This window comes from Pan troglodytes, chromosome 12, assembly GCF_028858775.2.
Source record: "Pan troglodytes isolate AG18354 chromosome 12, NHGRI_mPanTro3-v2.0_pri, whole genome shotgun sequence".
NCBI lineage: Eukaryota > Metazoa > Chordata > Mammalia > Primates > Hominidae > Pan > Pan troglodytes.
This window is the reverse complement of record NC_072410.2, coordinates 115,506,305-115,520,929: the sequence shown is the minus strand read 5'-3', so window position 1 is coordinate 115,520,929 and position 14,625 is coordinate 115,506,305.

Genomic DNA, 14,625 nt, shown 5'->3' with positions numbered 1-14,625 from the left:
TTAGCCAGGCGCGGTGGCGGGCACCTGTCATCCCAGCTACTCGGGAGGCTGAGGCAGGAGAATCACTTGAACCTGGGAGGCAGAGGTTGCAATGAGCTGAGATCAGGCCACTGCACTCTAGCCTGGGCAACAGAGCGAGACTCCATCTCAAAAAAAAAAAAAAAAAAGAAAGAAAGAACGAAAATAACACCCACACAAAAAGCCACCAGACTATCAGTCACTCACTCTTAACAGACATCACTCCAAGACCTTCCTCCAGGCACCCCTACCAAAGGGGTCAAAGGACCATTTCGACAGATAGTGCTGCGCTATTCTGAAAGAGCATGAGTGTGACGTCCCCTGGCCCTGTCACGCAGCAGATCTGTCCCTACTCATTCATCAGCTCATCACCTCCTTCATCCGTGCAGTAAACAGAGATGAACTGAGCATGTGAAGGGTCCCAAAGAAGGTCATGCAACCTGTCTTAGTTTGCAAAACTGTAAAATGGAAATAGAAATACCTTCTTCCTAGAACTGATTCCAGTACCAAATAAGAAAACTTGTGGGAAACGTGACATTTGTTTTTAAGTGCTGTGCAAATACAATTTTTTTTTTTTTTTGAGACAGTCTCGCTCTGTTGCCCAGGCTGGAGTGCAGTGGCATGATCTCGGCTCACTGCAACCTCTGACTCCTGGGTTCAAGCTATTCTCCCACCTCAGCCTCCCGAGTAGGTGGGATTACAGGTGTGTGCCACTGCACACAGTTAATTTTTGTATTTTTAGTAGAGATGGGGGTTTCACCATGTTGCCCAGGCTGGTCTCGAGCTCCTGGCCTCAGGTGATCCACTCACCTCAGCCTCCCAAAGTACTGGGATTACAGGTGTGAGCCACTGCGCCTGGCCACAAATACAAATATTTTAACATTATTCTTAGTAAGGGACCCTTCATCACTGGGGCTTGTTAACTTTCAGTGATCAGGAGCCCAGTGACACTCACTCCTTTGGGGAAACATTTGCTTGGTCTTGTGAGTTGCTGCCTTCTAAAGGCAGATCTTTTGGAGGGGATGGTTTTCTCCTGTTCTGTTCATTAAGTGGTGGCAGAAATGTGGCCATGGAGGCATCAAATACATGTGCTATCATAGTCTCTGGGATGAGGCATGGTCTTTGGGATGAGGCCCTAAGATGGTCTCTGAGGGAACTGCTGAAACAGAGACCTGAACAAAATCAGGACAAGGGCTTAGGTCAAGAGAATCAGCATTTGGTGACATGAGACAGAGGAGTGATGGAGACCTGAACCTTTCAGGGTAATCAGGAAATACCCAGAGAGATGAGGAGAGTCAGGGCACGGGATGGCTCAGGATGTTCTGCATCAGAAGACAAGCCTCAAGCTGTGCTGCTGGGTGGGCCGCTCCTATTAGCTTCCCCTAGAGGTATTCCAGAGCACAGAGACAAGAGCTGTGCTCCGTGAGGACATGAGGGTGACCCAGGCATGCATTCACCTTCCTGGAAAATTGATGGAAAAGAAAGGAAGTAGCAGGTTGTGGCTCAGTCAGAAATGAGGTGCAAAGAAGAGGGACCCGGGCATTTGTCCCTTTTGCCCCAAGAAGGGGAGAGGCCCTGCCTGGAAACACTAACAGAACTGCAGCACAAAGAGAGACCTGAAGACCACCATCCAGTGTTTCCCGGCTCTTATTCACAGAGCACATCAGTATCTACAGACAGAGCTCACCCAGGGCGGCCCCAGCATAGCTTGAAGTGGCAATTTCACTGCACCCAACATTTCTATTTTATCTCAAGTTTTGTTTTAAAGCTTCATGTGAAATTGGCGTTATTTTCATAACATGTTCATGTTTTTTCAATATAAAAACATGTTTTAAATTTGTTACTCATTACTTATTTAGGGATTTTTCCTTATCTTCAAGGACTATTGATACTCCAGGAAGATTCTTTAATTCATCCCATGAAGTACTTACTGGAAACTTCTATGTTTTGGATCAGTGATCTCTAATAGCTCCCCAAATATGCAATTTTAAGTTCTGTAAGTTTTCTGGTAACCACAGTTAAAACATAGGATGAAATTAATTTTACTAATCTAAATTAACTAAGCGTATCTGAAATATTATGTCAATATATAATTAGTACAAAAATTGATAATGCGATTGTTTTCTCTCCAGCAGAAGTCTTCACGTTTCAGTGTGTACTTATACTTCTACCACATGTCAATTCAGACTAGCCACATTGCAGGCACCAAATACCCAAAAGCGCCTAGTGGCCACCATATTGGACACAGTTCTAGATACTGTGTATGTCCACACAGATATAAATATTTACTCTTATATGGCAATATATGCTGCAAAGGACAATCACATTTTTTTTTCAGAGAAGACCATTTTTAAGATGTAATATGAAGCCTATTATCTTAAGAGTGAGGAGTCGGCCTACAAGGAGAAGGGGAAGAACATAACAGGCAGAGCAGATGTTATCTGTGAGGATTCTAATATTGGAAAGAGCCATGTGCATTCAGGAAATTGAAAGAGGCGAGTGTGTCCCAAGCTGAGAGTGTAGGAAGGAGTGATACAAAGTGAGGCTGGAGAAATAGGAAGGGGTTTGATTATGCAGGGCCATTATACAAAGTTTGGGTTTAATTTTAAATGCACTGGGAGGCAGGGGATGACACGATCTGATTTTTACCTTAAAAAATTATTCTGACTATACTAATGAGATTGGAGACAGGAATTCTGCTAGGAGAGAATGGTGTCTTGGTAAAGTCCCGGAAGTGGTGATAAATAAAGGATTAGAATTGGAAGGACCCAATGTGGCAGGGGTGAGGGTCAGAGGCTAAGATGACTTCCCCATCTTTTTCTTATGCAATTGGATCGATAGAAGGAAGGATGAATGGATAGATGAATGGTGGAGGAATTTACTGTGATAGACAACTCTGAGGGAGCATAGGGAATATTGAAATGATATTATTTGCGCAGGCTCTTCTAAATGCTTCACATCGATACATTTGTTTAATTTTTACCGCCATCCTATGAACTGGTATGCTATTGGCACCTGTATATTACCGATGAAACAATTGCCAGAGTTTATGGTTAGTAAGTGGTAGAGCTAGGATGTGTACAGCTCAGTCTGACTCCAAGTCTGGACTCTTCACCCCTAGACTCCACTGCCAATTCAATTCAAGTGGCCTGTGAGATATTCTATGTAAGTGGGAACTTTATGTAGGTTGCCCAGATGGGAGTTATGGGGAATTCGGTGGAGAAATCCTGAGCATTCCGGATGAGAGGAAACCCTTGCATTATGTTGTTTCTGTGCCCTCGTGTAGTTCCAGGTACACTGATAGTGATGTGTGCCCAGTGGGTGCAGGGGGTATTTTCCATTCTTCCCATTTAAATGTGAAGACACTGAGGCCCCAAGTGTTTCAGAGACTTTCCCAAGCCACCCTGTAAAGGGCAGGGCCAGATAAGCTCCCGGTTTTCCTGGCACTTGCTCCCACATTCTCTCAGATGCACCTGAGGACATTTCTGTACAGCACGTTGGAAAAAGCGTGAGAAAGATTTTGAAGATTTTCCTAGATAGCCTCTATTGGGCAATTGCAGTTTCTCAAGTTGATCGCAGCTAGTGTTCCAAACAAGGAACTAAAAAATAATGAAACCTAAGCACGCTTTGTCTTTTTATTTATTTATTTATTTTGGAGAAAATGTGTGCAGTGGAATTTATGTTCATATTTATTCAAGGGGAAGCACTCAGCCTGTTACTTGTTGAGTGAAAAGGACAAAAAAGACTCCAGAATTCACGCCACCTAAATGCAACCCTAGAAATAGGGTGGGTTTGCTTCCTCACGGAGGCCCAGTCTTGGAGCCATGGCACCAGCTGCAGGTTCTAGAGAAAGAGAGGCCAGGATCAGCCAACCCGGGTGACAGTCCTTGCTTCTGCAGCTGCCAGCTCTGTCACTTAGGAAGGTCATTTAGCCTGTTGAGCCACAGTTTCCTCATCCATTAAAAGGGAGAATCCTTACATTGCCTGCCTAGTGGGCTTGTCGTGAAGCTCAGATTAAATGAGGGAAATGAAGGCAGTGGCAGAGCCCTGTAAATTGCAGAGTCCGCTGGAGATAGATGGGCACCCTGTGGTTCCGATAATGGAGGGAGGCTGTCGTCATCATTGTGGTCATCATTGTCTTCAGCTTCCCGGTTACGGCAGCTAGGATATCCTAAATTTTATGTGATGGGGACTTTACACACTATTTTATCCCATTATCACAACAATCTTTCAGGCTAGGGGTTATCTCCATTTCACAGATGTAGGAGGTGAGCTCAGGGAATCATAACTTGCCTCAGCTCCCTAAGTTAAAGGGTTCAGATGCAGGTTCCGGTCCAAGCCCTGTCTCTCTAAGCCTGTGCATTTATATTGAAGCACACTGGTTCCTTCTCCCCAGATTACTTTCCCCAGAAGCAAACACCACCTGTGGAGGCCCTTCCCATTTGGCCTCCACTGGACCTTGCTTGCTCAGATTTCAGCCAGTCTGTGGGAACTGGGCAGCCTGGCAGGCGAGATCAGCCTATTCTAGGTGACCCACTGTCCTGAGGGCATCTGCTGACTCAGTGCCCTAACTGCTACCTGCAGTCACTCTCAGCAGCAGACCCTCAGGGCAGACTTCAGAGGTGAAGCTCCCCCAGGCCTGGCAATTCTCCTCTCTACCCTTGGAAAGGTGTGTTGGAAGCCAAGCTGACTGCAGTGGGAGAGCCAGCTCTCTGTCTGAGAGCCGTTGACGGCCTAGAGTCTATCCGGCTGAGACTCAGCGAGACCTCCTTTCACTCTCTTCTCCTCCTTACCCATATGTAAGGCAGGGCCAGGGTGGCATGGACCGTGACTTCCCAGGGCTATTTACCCCAGGCCATGTCCCCACTTTCCCAGAGCTCTTCTTCTAGGAAGTGGACAGAGCATGATGTACTTCACAGAACTTCATCCCATCCATTCATTTCTTTCTGCTCCAGAAACATCTGTGCAGGAGGCAAGAGGGATGGCTAAGCCCATTTGCCACCAAGGAAACCATTGTCTGCTGAGGGAGGGCCTTGGGGTCAGCCTGACCTGAATAACACCCTACATTATTAATTAACCTCCTACGTGATTTGGGCAAGTTACTTAAGCTCTCTGCACTTTAGTTTCTTCCTCTGTAAAATGGGGAGAATAGCACCTGCCTCTCGGGACATGTGAGGCAAAAATGAGGAAATATGGCAACTTTTGGACTTGAGCTATATTTAGTAACCTCTGGTCTCTTCCTTCCACTTACCAGATGAAAATGAGGTTTCTAGAAATGAACCTCCTGCGAAAGCCTGTGGCCCTGGGAGGTAGCAGAGTGGGTGCACATCCAGGTCTCCTGACCTCATGTCTAGGACGTGTCCAAGGAGCCCACATTTTCATCCCAGTGCCTATCAGGACTTGCAGAATTAGGCAGCTGGTTAAGAGGAAGGGTAACATTTATACTTGGATCCATTAACCTTTCTCTTCTTTCTGGGACCCTGCTTCCTCCAGCCTGGGGTTAAATTGCAACCTCAGTAGCACTTGGGTTAACCTTAGTGCCCCTTTCCATGGTTAACTCAGCCTGCTTCCTGATGTAGTTTGACTTCTCCATGGTTGTGTTTGGCTTTATGACTTTGGATGTCACGCAGGTTTCCGTGGCGATGCGGCAGCACTGGTTGCAGGGTGAGGGCGAGGTTTGCTGTTCCTGCTGATGCTGAAGCTGGGGAGCAAGAGCAGGTTGTTTTGGTCTGCGTTCCCACATGGCTGTGTGTGATGTGTATATCAGGGATGTGTGTACCAAGCACAGAACTTTCAATCAAACACATTTTCTCTTCTTAGACACTTGTGTATAAAAGATGGTCAAACTGAGGACTATATTAAAATTTTTTAAAGGAGAGATTCTACTTTCAAAGGCTATGGTTCAAAGCATATTAGCAGCACCATACTCATTTCTGAAGCTTTATTTTAGAGTTGTGGCTACCCCAGCCCGGAAATGGGGACAGCTTCTTCCCAGTTCTGTCTTTTTGCCCATCCACTTTTCAGATAAGGCACGTGTGTCTGAAATTTCTCTGTTTCACTTTCTTAGTCTCTCTACCCATTTAAAAAAATCATTTCTTCTCTATTGAATTCCCAGAACACTTTTTGCCTGTGCATTTAATAAATATTATTTTGCATTTATTTTATCTTTTGCTCCATGCTATCCTTTCCTCTCAAAAGAGGACAGATTCTGAGATTCACTCATCACTGTATTCTTTATGAAATAATTGCCTGGAATGTAGTAGGAGCTCCGTGAAACGCAGCCACGCTTTTCTTTTCAGAGACCATCCCTGCACCTCTCCCATTAGAACACTGGGGTGCTTCCCACTGCCCTTAGGACCCAGTACAAACTCCCTGGAACGGCCAGAAATTCCACTGATCATTGCCTCTGCTGACCTTCCCACACTGGCCTCTCCTCTGGCCACTTCATTGACCTAATCCGATGCTCCAGCCTCAAGGGAGCCACTTATGGTCACTAGAGTTCTCCGAATCCCCCGTGGTCTACAGAGTAAATTGCAGTCAGCTGAGCACTGCAAAAATTCAAAGCAAAGCCTCTTTGAATCATGCACCTTTGTGTTATATCTGGATAAATACAATATGGGGTCTGCTGTTCTACTTCATGAATCCAGACTTGTTAGATAAGCCTGGAGGGGGCAGTCTGTATATTAAGTGAGAATATTTTGTTAATTTGGTGGCACAGATGTGAACTGGCTACTGAGTGGGACTCTTCTCATCTCTTCTCTTAGACACACCCAGCCCTACATGGCTTAGTGGATGTGGGGTCCTCGGGATTCCAAAGGGGACAAATGCCCAGGTCCCTCTTCTTTTCACCTCATTTCTGACTGAGCCACAATCTGCTACTTCCTTTCTTTTCCATCAAGTTGTCAGGACGGTGAATGCATGCCTGGGTCACCCTCATGTCCTCACGGAGCACAGCTCTTGTCTCTGTGCTCTGGAATACCTCTGGGGGAAGCTCATAGGAGGGGCCCACCCAGCAGCACAGCTTGAGGTATATCTTCTGATGCAGAACTTCATCCTGAGCCGTCTCGTGCCCTGATTCTCCTCATCTCTCTGGGTATTTCCTGGTTACCCTGCAAGGTTCAGGTCTCCATCACTCCTCTGCCTCAGTCACCAAGTGCTGATTCCCTTGGCCTAAGCCCCTGTCCTGATTTTGTTTGGATCTCTGAGGGAGGTGAGGGACAAGGGCATTTGTTCCTTTTGCCCCAAGAAGGGGAGAGGCCCTGCCTGGAAACACCAACAGAACTGCAGCACAAAGAGAGACCTGAAGACCACCATCCAGTGTTTCCCAGCTCTTATTCACAGAGCACATCAGTATCTAGAGACAGAGCTCACCCAGGGCGGCCCCGGCATAGCTTGAGGTGGCGATTTCATTGCACCCAACGTTTCTATTTTGTCTCAAGTTTTGTTTTAAAGTTTCATGTGAAATTGACATTATTTTCATAAATGGTAGGAGGCTTATCTCAAATCTCCAGCTCCATGTCATCCTGTATTCTCATAAAGTTTATGTTTCTCCTAGTACTTCTATTTCTGATTTGCTACTTTCACCTAATTATTGACAACCCTGTGTCTTGGTTTTCAGCTGTTCTCTGCTGTCTTCCTAAATGTGGCAAAGATGAACCATAATGTCCTGTTGACTTTTTTTTGTAATCCCTACAAAATGCTGCCAAAAAGTCTCCACCCAAGGCATATTTTTATTGAAGTTTGAGGATAATGATGGGGATGATGAGGTGGGCAAGGATCACCTTCAGCATAGCTTGGCAAACGACTGGCATTTTCATATTGCATGATATGATTCTTAAGAGTCCTTTCCTCTCCAGTGCTCCACACCCTGAGCTGCTTGTTGCTACAGACCCAGTGAGGCACCATGCCCTTGGCTTCCGGATACCATCTAGCTTGCTACTGATAACATACCCATAGAACATGACATCTACCAATTATTTACCAATGGAGACTGTAAGATCCTTGTAGGTGACATCAGTCCTCAAGTCCTCGGGTGTCCTCTCTACCATCACTCAAGCTGGGCTAGGAACTCCTCCTTCTCTGCTCCTCTGGCACCTTGTATTACACCTGCCAGTTTCCTCACCAAGCCCTTGTCAGTCACCAGTCTGACCCCATTTCCTCTGTAACTAGTGCCCAGTTCTGGGAACTCTGAGAAGGCTCAGAAAATTGACCAGAGACTGTTAACAATTTGCTGTATTACAGGTTGAAACCTTGTCTTCTAGCCTCACTGACATGAAAATCATGGCATAAAAAAACACCAGTTGTTCAATAAAGTTTATGAGAATGTTTAAGGAGCTTGTGCTGGGATAAAACAAATCAAAGTACAAGGCCAGGCCTAGTGCATGATTGCATGATTTAAACAGTCTACTCAATTCCTTCTTTACTTGTTGGCTGATAAATTTGCTGATCAGAGTCTCACAAAAATCCTTCTCACATCTGCTCTCATCACTGTGACACTGAGGTATTTCGACACCTGGAGTCATATCAAAGGTGGAAGATTTAGAATATCACAGCATTTTTTTCCAAGAGTTAAATGATTACTGGTCTTTGATTAAAATATGCCATGGAGTTTAATGGGAATCACACAGGGTGAGCCAAAAGTATGATTTTAAGTCTACTGGAGTCACTTAAAAAATGTAAAATTAACTGTAATCATGTATTTTATTTAAGCAAACATCTGAAATTTAAACATGTTGCCAATATAAAAATTATTAGTGATGTTTTATATGTTTCTTTCCAATTATGTCTTCAAATCCTGGTTTGGATTTTACATGGACAGCACTTCTCAATTCAAACTAGCCACATTTCAGTGCTCAGTAGTCCCTTGTGTCTAGGGGCTGCCCCATTGGACAACACAGACTGGAAGCTTCATCATACAGAATCACTGTGGGAAACAATTTTACAAAATTAGTAGCAGTGGCTGTAATACTGCCATGCCATTAGGAAATTGGAAGCAAGCAAAGGATGTCTATGTTCACCCAATATGGCAACTCTGTTCACGGGTTTTGGACAAGATCATTTCTGTGGCCTGAAGAAGAAATCCTTCTGGCAGGGCAGTAACTCAATTCTGTGTTCAAGTTAGAGGTAACTTTTAGGAATTTATATCAAAGTGCAAAACTTTGCTAAAACAAGGTTCCTTTACATATTTGCAGAATTTCCAGATAACTATTCTGTTTTCTTATGAAGAGATTTTTTAGAGCTTCTGGCAGTTTTTATTTTTTTTCTTCCAGCTCTTGTTGAGATTTTTTTATAGACCCTAAGTTGTTCATAATAAGCCACCCACTTTCAAATAGGTTCTCTCTGGTGCATCTGTTCCTAGCTGGTAGCAGTGAGCAAATTCGAGTTTAGAAACACTGTGAGAAATGTTAAACACTAGCATTTGGTGGAAGCAGGTGCCACGAGACCGACGTGAATGTCAGTAGTTGCAATTGATCGGGGATTCTGGGGAAACATTCATTTGGCCTCTGCTTAAAATTCTGGGAAGGGTGGCATAATATCCATGTGATTTCCCTTCAAGTTTCAGCTTTGGAAATATATCCCAAAAGCTGTGTGAATCTCTCATGAAGGCCAAGACCATATTGGCTGGGTTTTTTTTTCTTTTTTTTAAGTCTTCTCCACTCTTTTCTCTCTTTTCTCCATGTACAGCATTTATGATTCCATTGTGCAAAATCTTACTTAGTCTCCAAGATTAATTCTACTTCACTTGACTCTAGTGTGGACTACCGAATTAAGAACATAGAAAGGGGAGGCAGCCATGTCTTTCCTAACCTACCATTTGCGAAAGAGAAAGGAATGACCCAAACTACGGATCTACTGATGATAAGGTGCCCATCTCTATTACATACACTTAGCCACTCCAGCTTCTCAGTTAAATGTCAATTTCAGACAAAAAATAAACATTTAAGAATATTAATATGCCCCAAATATTGCATGGGGCATCATATATACATCATATATTGCAGCTTCTCTGAAACTCAACTTTAACTGGGCTTTTTTTTTTTTTGAGATGGAGTCTCACTCTGTCACCCAGTCTGGAGTGCAATGGTGCGGTCTGCAACTTCCGCCTCCTGGGTTCAAGCGATTCTCCTGCCTCAGCCTCCTGAGTAGCTGGGATTACAGGTGACTGCCACCATACCTGGCTAATTTTTGTATTTTTATTAGAGATGGGGTTTTACCATGTTGGCCAGGCTGGTCTCAAACTCCTGACCTCAGGTGATCCACCCACCTCAGCATCTTTATTTTTAGTTGCTAAGTTTAGCAACTCTACATAAAAGGCCAATCTGTTTTTCAAGCCTTGACTGCGAACACTCTACATGCCTACCACGGAACAAGTGCCTGCCTTTTTACGCACAGTGTTCTTTGCAACGCTAGTGTCTTTGCATATCCATTTAGCCAACACACGTGTTGAGCATCTACTAAGAATACTGGTGATATCAACCTAAGTAAGTCATGGTTGCCATTATTAAAATACTTATAATCTAATAAAGTAAGTCATATATGCAAATAAATCACAGAAAACAATGTGTCATATGGGCTAACAATAATTGTCTGCACAAACTAGAATGTGGGCCAATAAGGGAGTGGTTCATTCCATTTGGGGATGTCTGGGAAGATGCCATAGAAGAGGTAACTTTAAGTAAAGACTCAGAGAAATGAGGAGCTACTCATTAGAGGGATGACTTTATCTGCAGAAGAAGTATCCCAAGAAAAGGCCAAGGCATGGGAAATCTTAGCGTGTCTGACAAATTGCAAGTAGTCCAAGGGGGCTGTGTGGTGGGATACCAAGTGTGAAGATCAGTAGCAAGAAATGGGTGGCTTAGAAGGCAGAGGCTCAACCATTGAGGGTCTTTTAAGCCTTGGTAAGGAATTTATTTATTTATTTATTTGTGGTAGCCAGTAGAACTCTTTTCAGGGTTTCCACATGAAATTCCTTTAACATCTTCTGTCACTGACAATGCCTCCTCATTTTTTAGAAAGCAACACACAGCCATGTTCTGTGAATCTTTTCACCATGTCCAGACAAACTGGCCATTCTTCCTTCGGCTGACCACATAATAGCCTCATTGCTCTGCCCTAACCCTAACCCTCACTCTAGCCACACTGGCATGTAAGGACCTAGTCACAGCTTCTGTTCTAGACTGCTGTCCTTCTTAAGGGCGGCAAAGGACGAATTCCATCTCTGTCATCACAGAGCCCAGCAGAAGAGTCAGAAGTGTTAGATGCTTATAGAATGAAGAAATTTGAACAGCACATTTCAAAGGAATTAAAGCACTGCCTACTTCTCTAAAATTCCATAATTTAATATAAAAGAGATCTATTAACCATGACACTGAGCCAGTATATTAGTTTGGTAGGCTACCATAACAAAATACCAGAGACCAGGAGTATTAAAAAACAGAAATTTATTTTCTCACAGTTCTGGAGGCTGGAAGTCCAAGATCAGGGCATTGGCTGGTTTGGCTTCTCCTGAAGCTTCACTCCTTGGCTTGTATAATGCCCATCTTCTTGGTTTGTCCTCACATGGTCATCCCTTCATGTGTGTCTGTGCCCTAGTATCCTCTTTTTATAAGAACACCAGGCCAGGCATGGTGGCTCATGCCTGTAATCCCAGTACTTTGGGAGGCCAAGGCGGGGGTGGATCACCTGATGCTGGGAGTTTGAGACCAGCCTGACCAACATGGAGAAACCTCGCTTCTACTAAAAAAAAAAAAAAAAAAAAATACAAAATTAGTTGGGCATGGTGGCACATGCCTGTAATTCCAGCTACTTGGGAGGCTGAGGCAGGAGAATCGCTTGAACCTGAGAGGCGGAGGTTGCAGTGAACCGAGATCACGCCGTTACACTCCAGCCTGGGTGACAAGAGTGAAACTCCGAACTCTGTCTCAAGAGAAAAGAAAAAAAAAAAAAGAACAATAGGGTCACACCCATATGACCTCATTTTTACCTCAATTACCTCTTTAAAGGTATTTTCTCAAATACAGTCACATTTCTAAGGTACTAGGAGTTAGAACTTCAACATATTGTTTTTGAAGTTCTAACTCCTAGTACATTGGGAACCTGAGGCTCCTGCTGCAACTCCTGGAGTCATCTACTCCCCGGTGCTTCAGGTAACCGAGACCACCATGCTCAAGATGCTATGGTGCATGACTCAGCCCATAACATCTAGATAATGTGAAAAATAAAAATGTGAGTCACAGCCCCTGTCCTCAAGCTTCTTACATTCCAGTTTAGCTACAAATTCACAACTCACGGATCCTTTCGAAGTGTATCTGGCATCCACTATCAGTGGAGGGGATGAATAATTGTTAAGCACTCTGCATCCTTATTTGTAAACGATATTATAGCGTTCACTCCACAAGAGTCATTGAAAAAATTAAATGAGAATAAACATATCAGTGTTTCGTGAACAGCCCTATATTATAAAATACTAACCAGGCTATGATTTTGAAATATTTATTGATGTTTTTCCTTGTTTATTTTTCTTCTGTTATATATTTCCCACTTTTCTCTGCAGGCAATATTTAGGCAGCAGAGTCTAATTTCTGTTGGTTGTTTCAAGGATGGAACTTACAGTAAAGGAAAGTGGAGGGGAAGCATTTTATCCTAGTTTTTCTGTTTCAAATGTAAGGCCTTTAGTAAAATGGAAATGATTCACAATAGAAAACTTTAGGCAAGAATGTGCCAAGTGTGAGGGCTCCCCCATCCCACTCTCCTTCATGGGTGACGCCTAAAAGTGGGGTTATGAGGGAGGATTATAGGGAAGTAAAAAGACAACAGAGTGACTTTCCAACAGACTTTCTTTTCCATGCTGAAACAGAAAACAAAAGCTCTGTTTCTTCTGTTTTTCTGGACGGAGACCAAAGCAGCAAACCCTAGACTCTTGTGGTCCGAGGGGCAGGGGTGCCTTGTGCCTGAGCCTGAAGATGTAGGGAGGTCCAGAGAGGGTGGGCTCTGTGTGGGGCAGGTGGGCCCCGCAGGGATCCCTGCACATGTACTGTGGAATGGAGCCCAGGCCTGCAGAGTGGCTCTAAATCAGCAGAGCAAAGCTGACTTCGAGCAGGTTCTGCAGATGGGGTTGCAAATGTCATTTCAGCAGTCACCGTGGATCGATTCTCAGGAAGCTGTGTCGCAGATTGCTGGGGGAGCATACGGCGGCCTTTGGGGCCTGCCTGCTGCTCCCGACCCCTGGATGCTGCAGAAATCATGAGTTCTGAGAACGTAGACACAGCCTGTGAGCAATGCCGAGAGCTATACATTTTTAATTAAATCAGGTGTGTTTCTGTCCGCCCTTCTTTCAGTTCTAGGAATTAAAATGCTGAGTTCTGGAGTTAAACAGGTACTTCACCCATGCTGGGTCTATAGAAAGAGATTCAGACACCCCATGATATTTTAATATTACAGATGAAGCTAATTTAATTTGTAGGAAACCTGTCTCTACTACACCCTCAAAATGAAACACTAATTACTCTAATAGTTTCTATTGCTTTTATCGGATTGGCTCTAATTTTTCTATATGTATCCTAATTGGGACTCCAGGAGTTGAATGCAGTTCCTAAGAATGGCCAGGGCCCACACGTGGCAAGAAGGTCCATGGGCTTCTGTGCTCCTGCAGGAAGCCCCATGCACAGAGGCAGGGGCCAAGGAGAGCAGGAAGGTTCCAGACGGCCTGAACACAGGGCTTACCTAAGAGTGACGGAGGCAAGTCAAGAACACAGGATGAAAGCACCTTAGAAAACTTCAAGTGCTGAGTGAAATGGAAATAGAAGAAATTGGCAATACCCTTTAACTTCTTGACTCAAGTGTGCCTGCCCCAGGTGGCCTCTTTAAAGCTGTGCATCTGGCTGTGGGCATGGAGGTGGCTCTCCGTGCTGAGGTGAGGATTCACTGCCTCGGGTCTGTTGGCCCTACCTCCACCTGCCCGAGTCTGCAGGAGGCCTCCTGTAGAATGTGAGGGGACTCCCTCCGCTGAGGGACAGTGTGTCCTCTGTGTGGTCTGGAGAATGTTGGGCAACATGCTCACATCTCAGTCTTTGACTCAGGGTGGCTGGAGCGCAGGCAGCAGGCTCAGGTTCCGGGCAGGCTGTGCTGACTTTTCCTCACTGACCTTGTCCGCCGCCAGGTGGACTGAACTCCCTGCCAGGTGGCCTCCCTGTGTGTGTTCAGCAGGTGGCCCTGGGAGCAGGGAAGAAAGGAGTTCTGTTTGTGACTCTCAAAGAGGCCAAGCTGACAGGACCAACTCTGTTCAGGGACTTTGTTTTCCTGCTCCAAGCTTCCAGGGTAGCCGATGATTAACTGAGCACTGACCTTGTGACTTGTACTCAGGGCAGGCTGGCTGGAGTCCATGGGAAGCAGGTGTTCCCCCAGGTGACACCAACAAGGAACATAACGGGGCCACAGACACAGTCACAGACCATAATGATGGGTCCAGGCTGGGGTCCAGCACGTTCCTAGATTCTCACACTCCTGTTCTCCGGTAAACCATGGAGCAGAATGGCTCAAAAACACAGCCTGGGGCCACTTCGCACACTCTCAGCTGCAGATGCCCAGAACTAGGGCTCCCCCTGCACC